Genomic DNA, 8,121 nt, shown 5'->3' on the forward strand with positions numbered 1-8,121 from the left:
CTAATACCATGGCCTTGGAGGTGATTTCAACATATGAATTTTGGAAGGACATAAACATTCAGACTCTAACAGTTATATTTACCAAAATTAGTCTTAATCAGAGTTATTTATTTGTGGATCTGGACTTCCCCCAGTAGTTTATGAGTCCCTGAAGAAAAGAATTGATTTCAACCCTCAATCCTTGCCTAACACAGCTATTTCCTTTCAATAACATTCTAGCTGAATTAGTAAAATTCTGTCTTTGTTCAGAACTCATTCCCAGGAAATTAAGAAATCATGCAGCCACTGTAAAATTACCTCTAACAATTTTTTTAAAGGCAGAAAAGAAACAAAGAAAGCCAGCAAGACTTTCTGTTTCTACCCGTTCACAAGAAAGACCTATACACATATGTCCATCAGCTGAGAGAACATTCTGTTAAGGACAAGAATGTAAGCTCTTGAGGGCAAGGATTTACTTTGTTCACTTTCTTATCCTTAGTGCTCAGAGAGGCACATAGGTGGTAATTAATAGATACCGATTGTTGACCAACTATATGCCAGGTAATCTTTTAAGTGTTTTGCAAGGACTAGCTAATTTACTCCTAACAACATATGTTTGAGGAAAATGTTATTATTCTTCCCATTTTACAGATTAAGAAACTAAGGCACAAAAAGGTTAAGTATCTTTACCAAAATCACACAGCCAGTAAGTGGGTGTTAAAACTGGCCATCATACCTTACATCACAGCAGATGTCTCAGAAAGTCAGTGCTTTCTGCTGATGCTGATTTTCTAGGTTCCCTGAGGCCAAACACTTCATTACTCTCTCATGTCAATTTTGCATCTGCAAAATGGCAGGAATAAAACATACCTATCTCACCAGGGTATTGTACAGCTCCCCTAATTATCAACTGGTAGCTCATTTTGCAAACATGAATCCCCTCATAACAGTTCATTATTCTCACATCCAGTATTTTAAGACACTGTGACTGTTAAAGTCTTTTTCTCAAAGTGATCTTGTTAATTTTTATCACAGTCAGCAGTTTTTAGATTTTAAGAAAACTCATGATGAAAAAGGTAGCATTTCTTATTTCCAGATGTTCAATAATTATTTATATGAAATGATGAATTAATATAACCTGCCAGTGTTTCACCTAGTTCACAGATTATAGAAAAACTATCTTTGCTTTTTAATTAAAAATAAATAATTTTGTGACACTGAGGACAGTGTATTATTTAAAAAATGTAAGGAGATTTGTGGAAAGCTTTTCATTATGGGAAATATTTTTATCAATCAGGGATGATTTAAAGTAGCCTCTTTTAAAAGAAGGTTGAAATCTTGGTGTCTTTTCTGAAAGTCGCATACTCCTCAATATCACACTTTGCACAATAAGTCTTTTTTCTTCCTCCGTAATCCTGTTATTCTACTTTCTCAATATAGTTTTTCCACAGATAACAACCCAATAATTATCCCTCATTTTTCTAAAGATAGATAATCAGTAACATGCATCTTTGTTTAAAAATACATGAAGAAATTATTGTAGCAATAATCAACATGAGAAAGAAAAACAATCTTTCCTTCGTATATGCTGCTCAGTATGCATTTCTCATTTTCTTTTGTTGTATTTCTTTTACTTAAGTGTTTGCCCAAGGGAGGAAGAGAATTTTATCTTTACTTCCATGAAAGCTATTCTTACCTTCATCCGTTATTTAGGTACAGAAACACATCTTTGTTCTCTGCCTGTCCCTTTCCCCGTGACCATCTAATTCATACATTTGTAAACCTTAACGTAAACTATCATACGAAGTTAAATGTGGTTATTACACAAGGAACTAAGAAAAGTGTGATTGAGGAAAGTGTATATGGATCACATGGGGATCTTGCTGAAATGCAGATTGTAATATATTTGATTGGGCGAATGAGTAGTGTTAGTGGTGGTAACATGAGATTTTGGGTTCCTAGCAAACTCCTATGTGATTCCAGCATTCCTCTGAGTTGTCAGTCTCTAGAAGCCCTACTTTTCCTTCACCTCATTTAATCGAGTGTTGATAAAGGGGAAAATAATCACAATGCTCTCAACATAGACGTGAACTTACATGCTATGTCACTATAACTGGCTAGCATCTCTGTAGATTTTACATGATTTGTAGATGTTTTTGATCTGTAGGTGTTACATGGTATCAGAACTACAAGTATTAATCTGAAGCAAAATTCAGTAAAGGACCAAGTCAATTTTGGATACAATTCAGTGTTTATAGTGGAATCAGCAAGTTTTTTTTTTTTTCGTAATTATTTGTTGCAGTGTCCACCACAGAGAAATTAGATGTGAGCATTTGGTACTAATTAAAACAGCATTACCTGAAAGAAAATGGACAGCAAGGGAATTTACTGATACAAACACTCATAAAGGTTTTATATCCAATTTCCATGTTGTACAATAAACATCACATTCTCTGTGGAAGCTTGTCTGGCTTAGTAAGCCCAGGGAGGACCATAGTGCCTAGAGCAGAGATTCTCATGGTAGCAAGACTCTGACTGGGGCCAATACTGCATCCACAGCAGCATCTGTATGGTATACCCTTATCAAATAGGAAGAAACTAAAAATATATTGACAGCAACATTGCAGAGTCTGCAAACATATGAAAATTACAAATATCTGCTAACTATACCTCTAAAGTGTCTCCTGTTTTATAAAAGTTATTCTATCTTTGGTTTGGTTTGAAGAATGGATTTGTTTAAAATTATAGAAGCTGCATTTAGTGTATTAAAGATTTGTACATCCAAGAAAGAAAAAAATAGTTGGTAAAACTAAGGACTCTGAATAAACTTCATTTAAACTTTCGAATATGCTATAGGGGAAAAGAAACATCTTTCTTTTCTATCTCTAGGCTCATGACTGAGGTCCTTATAAAAACGAATTAAGAAGAGACAAGCCTACAAATTTACTTAATGTGAGTTTTACATATGCCAGGAGCCTTCAGATATAAAGACCCGAAGAAACAGAGAAACCTATGTATTTTTATGCTTAGATTTGAACAAAAGTGGACAGTTGCACGGAAGTGTGATTAAGCAAAGGGATATGATCCAGTGGTAATAAACTCAGGGGGAGTCGCTTTACAAGACCTACTGTTCAGATTATTTTTTATATATTTGTGTCTTTATAGATAAGGATGTTCTTTCCTCTGGGCATAGAGACAGCACCTCTCAAATGAGGGGCTCTTGACCTGATTTCAGAGGAGAAGGGCAGGAGAAAGTCAAAGGGTGATCTTTCTACTTTTGCCGTTTGCTCAAATTCCATGGTGCCATATTTGGGGATAGAATGTTTTGAACCCCATCAATATCTAAATTTATAGACTGAAATAAAGGTTATGACTATCAAAAGTTTATGTTCTGGTTACAAGAATACAAAACTCTCTTTCCTACTGCTCAGAGGGCTGGAATTCTTTTGGTGGTATGGAGTCATATTGTAGAATTTCAGTCCCAGCCTGATCTTGTGTACAACTAGGTAAGGCTACATAATTAATCCCACTTCTGCTAAATTGCCATATTTCAGTCAGGTCCAAGTTACACCTTTAAATTCAGTTTCACATTCTAACCTCATATTCAGTTGCTTCCATATTCCTAGTCATACATTTCTGAACTTGCTTCCTCACCACTTTTCCTGAATTCCATGTCTTTATCTCTTTTTCGATGAGGTTGGAATAAATAATCTAAGTTGTTTTCCAATTCTGAACTTCCATGACTGCAGAAGCTTATTTTCATTTTGTTATGCTTTGCTATACAAGATGATAGAAAAAATCAAATAAGACTAAGGAATGAATGAGACATTTGATGTTTTCAGTGAAAATATTATATATACATATATATAAATTAAAAATGACAGAGAAGTACATAAAAAGATAAGGATGAAACAGTAATTCAATTTCCTCAGCAATCTAGAAATCTACATAAACTATCAAGTTTTGCATTTGTAAGAAAAGAGAAAAAATATAAAGCTATTTTTAAATGATTATTTACTTCTAAAAAATGTCCACTTTCTCTTAAAGAAACTGTACTGTTTGGAGGAAAGAAAATAATACAATGTGGGATATACTTGGGGAGTCCAGAGGTTGTGTTATCTGCAATGGTAAATTATCAGAGATCACAATGTCCCTTTTAAGCATTTGGGCTAATACCCACCAAGAATCAGTGTAGCTTGGGATTATTCGTATTTTTCTTTTTTTCTTTTTTTTTTTTTTTTTTTTTTTTTAAGAAAATGCCTTCTGGGGAGTAACAAGGACATAAATTCAAAATTCCTCTAAATTTCTGTTCTAGCTTGATGAAAATCAAAGAAACAAAACTCACAGACACCACTTTTAAAAAATGTAGCATTGCCATGAATTCAAAGTGCAGTCAGCCTTCAAAAAACTACTCTTCCAGCAAAGAAAAATGTAAATATAATGTTGCTACTTTTGAAAGCCTGTAAACCAAAAAGTGACTGAAGCAGGTCTCAACTGAGAGAGGTTTATTTTGCCAAGGTTGAGGATGCACCTGAGGAAAAAAATACAGCCATTGGAGCATCTGTGACCTGAGTTTTTTCCAAAGGGGGTTTTGGGAACTTAAGTATTTACAGGGGAAAGAGCAAGCAGGAGGGAGAAAAGGGGAAGGAGGGTAGGAAGTGAGGCAGAGCATTACATTCGTGTGAGGCTCTGATTAGCCCCAATGAATCTACATTTTATGTGTGAAAACAGGGAGTAAAGGAAAAAGTCAATTATACATTGCCTTGGTTAGTAAATCTACATTTTACATAAGATAAACTAAGCCTTTGAAAAGAGAGTGCAATGGAAATGAGGCTATGATACAAGGTTGTGAAATTACAGTTCTCTGTCTGGGAACTAAAGGAAAGCAGTTTTTGCATGGCTCAGTTCCCAAGCTTTACTTTCCCTTTGGCACGGTGAGTTTGGGGTCCTGAGATTATATTTTCTTTCACAAGCCAAAAGTACAAGGCAGGCACCTAATTTACTATCCCCAGATGATGAAGGACTAAATACCTAAATACCTAAAGATAAATCTTACTAGTTTTTAAATATAAATTTCAAGATAAGAGCTGCAACTAGATTATGTTATCTAACCCTTAGCAAGTTTTTCCTTGATAACTGGCCTTACCAAAGAGTTGGCTGAGTCATATTCCCTGGAGACAAATGCAAGATTTGTTCATTTCAGATGCAATTAAAAATGCTACCATATTTGTGTCTATTCCTTAAACCATCATTATTTGGGGCTACAAGTACAAACATACTTACCAAATCATACATTTACTTTTTTGCTTCTGATACTTCTGATACTCTACTGCTACTCCCTTCAATCTGAAAATCTTAATAAGAAAATCTATATATTGAACAAAGATGCATTTATTTCTTCCAAGGATTTTGAACCTATGAAAAATTGTGAAGTTTATATTAAGAAATTTCCTAAAAATGGTGAGGTAACTTTTTACTGAGTTGCATTGTTTGACTCCATTTTCTTCAGGAACCATAGTAGAGGAAACATATACCCTACAGAGGGTAAGGCAGAGTAGCAACTTACCTTAGTAGCTATCAGAAATTTAGTCGGGTTTCCTTATAGAGATATTCTCCTCCAAGAAATGCTTCTGTAATAAGTGTATGTATATGTGTGTGTGTGTGTGTGTGTGTGTCTAAACAGTGCATTTTAAAGCACAATTCTTATTAGGCTCTATAGCTTTCAAAATATTATAAAGAAAATGCAATCTTTTAACAGGAATTTTCCTTAAGAAACATCTGAGTGGCTCTGTTCTCCTGCTAATTTGACTTGATTTGCAGATTTTTACTACCAGAGGGGAAGTCTAACATCTAAGATTTGTAGTAGATTCAGCATTAGGAAGTGTGCCCTCTTGGAGAAAGGAAACCCATGTTTATTGTAGGGCCAGGGTCTGATTTTGTTGAATAAATCAGAAATAGAATAAAAACTGAGTTGGACAATAAAATATTTGCACATTTCTAATCCTTGACACTAATTTTTGGTCTTGAATGTATAGAACAAAATCTTAATACTTCAAATGGATTATGAAAAGACGAAAATAATACTAATATTTACTGAGTGCATTTCATTGATGTTGACTTATATTAAGACAAGCTAATTAGCTGCTAACCAATTGAGAAACACTGACCTACTTCATCATTATCAATTAGATTTTAGCCAACTTTCAATTTAATAAGAAACTAATAAAAATATAGTTTAATATCGATGGAACACTAAAAGTGGATAGACCGTTGCAATTTCATTTTTCTTCTTTTTCTCATTTAATAATTGGTGGCTCTTTAATGGATTCACATTGATATTTTTGAAATAAGGTATCTGTTAAATAGGAACAAAAATCTACTGTAATTTAAAATCATAAACTGGTTTAAATCAAATTGAACTGCCTAGTTCTATTACCAGCTCTGTCTCTAACTAGTTGTAGACCTTGGACAAGCCCTTAAACTTCTCTTTGCTTCAATATCCACTTATTTTTATGCTCCTTTTCGGCTACTGGAGATTCAAAGTAAGTAAATCTCTAGTCATCATGGATTTTGACAGACCTACGTTAGAATTCAGGCTTTGACACTAATTAGCTGTGTGACCAAGGCTTCTATGGGTCTCACAAGCCAACCCTAGGATAGTATGAGAGGAGACTGTGTAATGATGTGAATACCAGAAGGTGGAAACTATTGAGGTCAATCGTGAAGGCTGACCACTGTATCAAGTGGCTTGGCAGCATCTGTGGTGCTTTTGTTTGACTTCAACAGAAATTTATCTGGGAAGAAATGAGATATACCTATTTTGAAATGCCCACGGTTTTTAAACAATGCTCTAGACAGTTCATTGATATGACAATTTCCTTTTTTAGAATTTCCCTGCAAGACTGGACTGTGCTGTCCAAAATTCACCATATTAACGTTAACTTCATACACACAACAGATCTTTTTTATTTCCAAATAATTGGGTTATATCATTTAAATAGCCAGTGTAGGATTTTTCTGTCTCTAAAATAAAATAAAAAACCTAACTAATTTCTCAAGTAAGCAACCTTATGGGGGTATACACCCCCATTATAAAAGATAAACAGAACAACTTATCCCTTTGGCTTCATATTCAGCTCTAAGAATTTATGTTGTTTTGACACTCGTAACACCTTAATAATTTTTGATAGGTAAAGTAGGCCAGATTCTATGAGAGCAAACTTCCTGTTTTACACAAGGGTGAAACGACCTTTGTAAACAATGGAAGTCTTCTCTCCCTATATAATTATTCATAGAAACTAAAGATACATAGGAAAGTAGTTAATATTGTGTAAGTACTGAAAAATTCAATTTGTAAAAGAGATTATTAAACTTGATTATATAAACCAACAGAGAGCCTTCTTAGGTAATTAACAAATAAAATATTTAAACTTTTCCTGAGTCAATATTATAGTATCAAAAACAAATAAATGATGTGCCACATAGCTGTATAAGGAGCCATGGCAAGATAAATAGATCAACTCATAGTATGGAACAGTTAGCCACAAAAGGAGCATGAATTTGTGTGTGAGAGAGAGAGTGAAACAGAGATTTAAATCTTGAATATGCATCCTAGCACAACTTCTCCTTTTTTTTTTCTTAAGTCAGGGTTTGGCTCTGTGACCCAGGATGAAGTGTAGGGGCACACTCATGGCTCACTGTAGCCTCAAACTCCTGGGCTCAAGCAATCCTCCTGCTTCAGCCTCCCAGGGTGGCTAAGACTACAGGTGTGTGCCACTACTCATGGCTAAGTTTGTTTGTTTGTTTGTTTGTTTGTTTGTTTGTTTTTTGTACAGAGAGAATCTTGCTTTGTTTCAGGAGCTGGTCTCAGATTCCTGGCCTCCAGAAACTCTCCTGTCTCAGCTTTTTTTTTTTCTTTAAAGAGACAGGGCCTTGCACTGTTGCCCAGGCTGGAGTGCTGTGGCACAATATCGGCTCACTGCAACCTCCAGCTCAAGTGATTCTTCCACCTCAGCTTCCTGAGTAGCTGGAACTACAGGCACATGCCACCACACACAGCTAAGTTTTTAGTTTTATGTAGAGACAGGGGGGCCTCACTATGTTGCTCAGGCTGGTCCTGAACTTCTGGGCTCAAACAACCTT

At 35.0% G+C, this 8,121-nt stretch overlaps 1 protein-coding gene across 3 annotated transcripts in view; it reads left to right on the forward strand.

Annotated features, from left to right (window-relative positions):
- The window catches only part of EPHA6 (EPH receptor A6), a 925,594-nt gene that overhangs the window by 604,474 nt on the left and 312,999 nt on the right, over positions 1 to 8,121 (forward strand). The gene's annotated exons all lie outside the window — the stretch shown is intronic.

The sequence above is a fragment of the Gorilla gorilla genome, chromosome 2 (genome assembly GCF_029281585.2).
Source record: "Gorilla gorilla gorilla isolate KB3781 chromosome 2, NHGRI_mGorGor1-v2.1_pri, whole genome shotgun sequence".
Classification (NCBI taxonomy): Eukaryota; Metazoa; Chordata; class Mammalia; order Primates; family Hominidae; genus Gorilla; species Gorilla gorilla.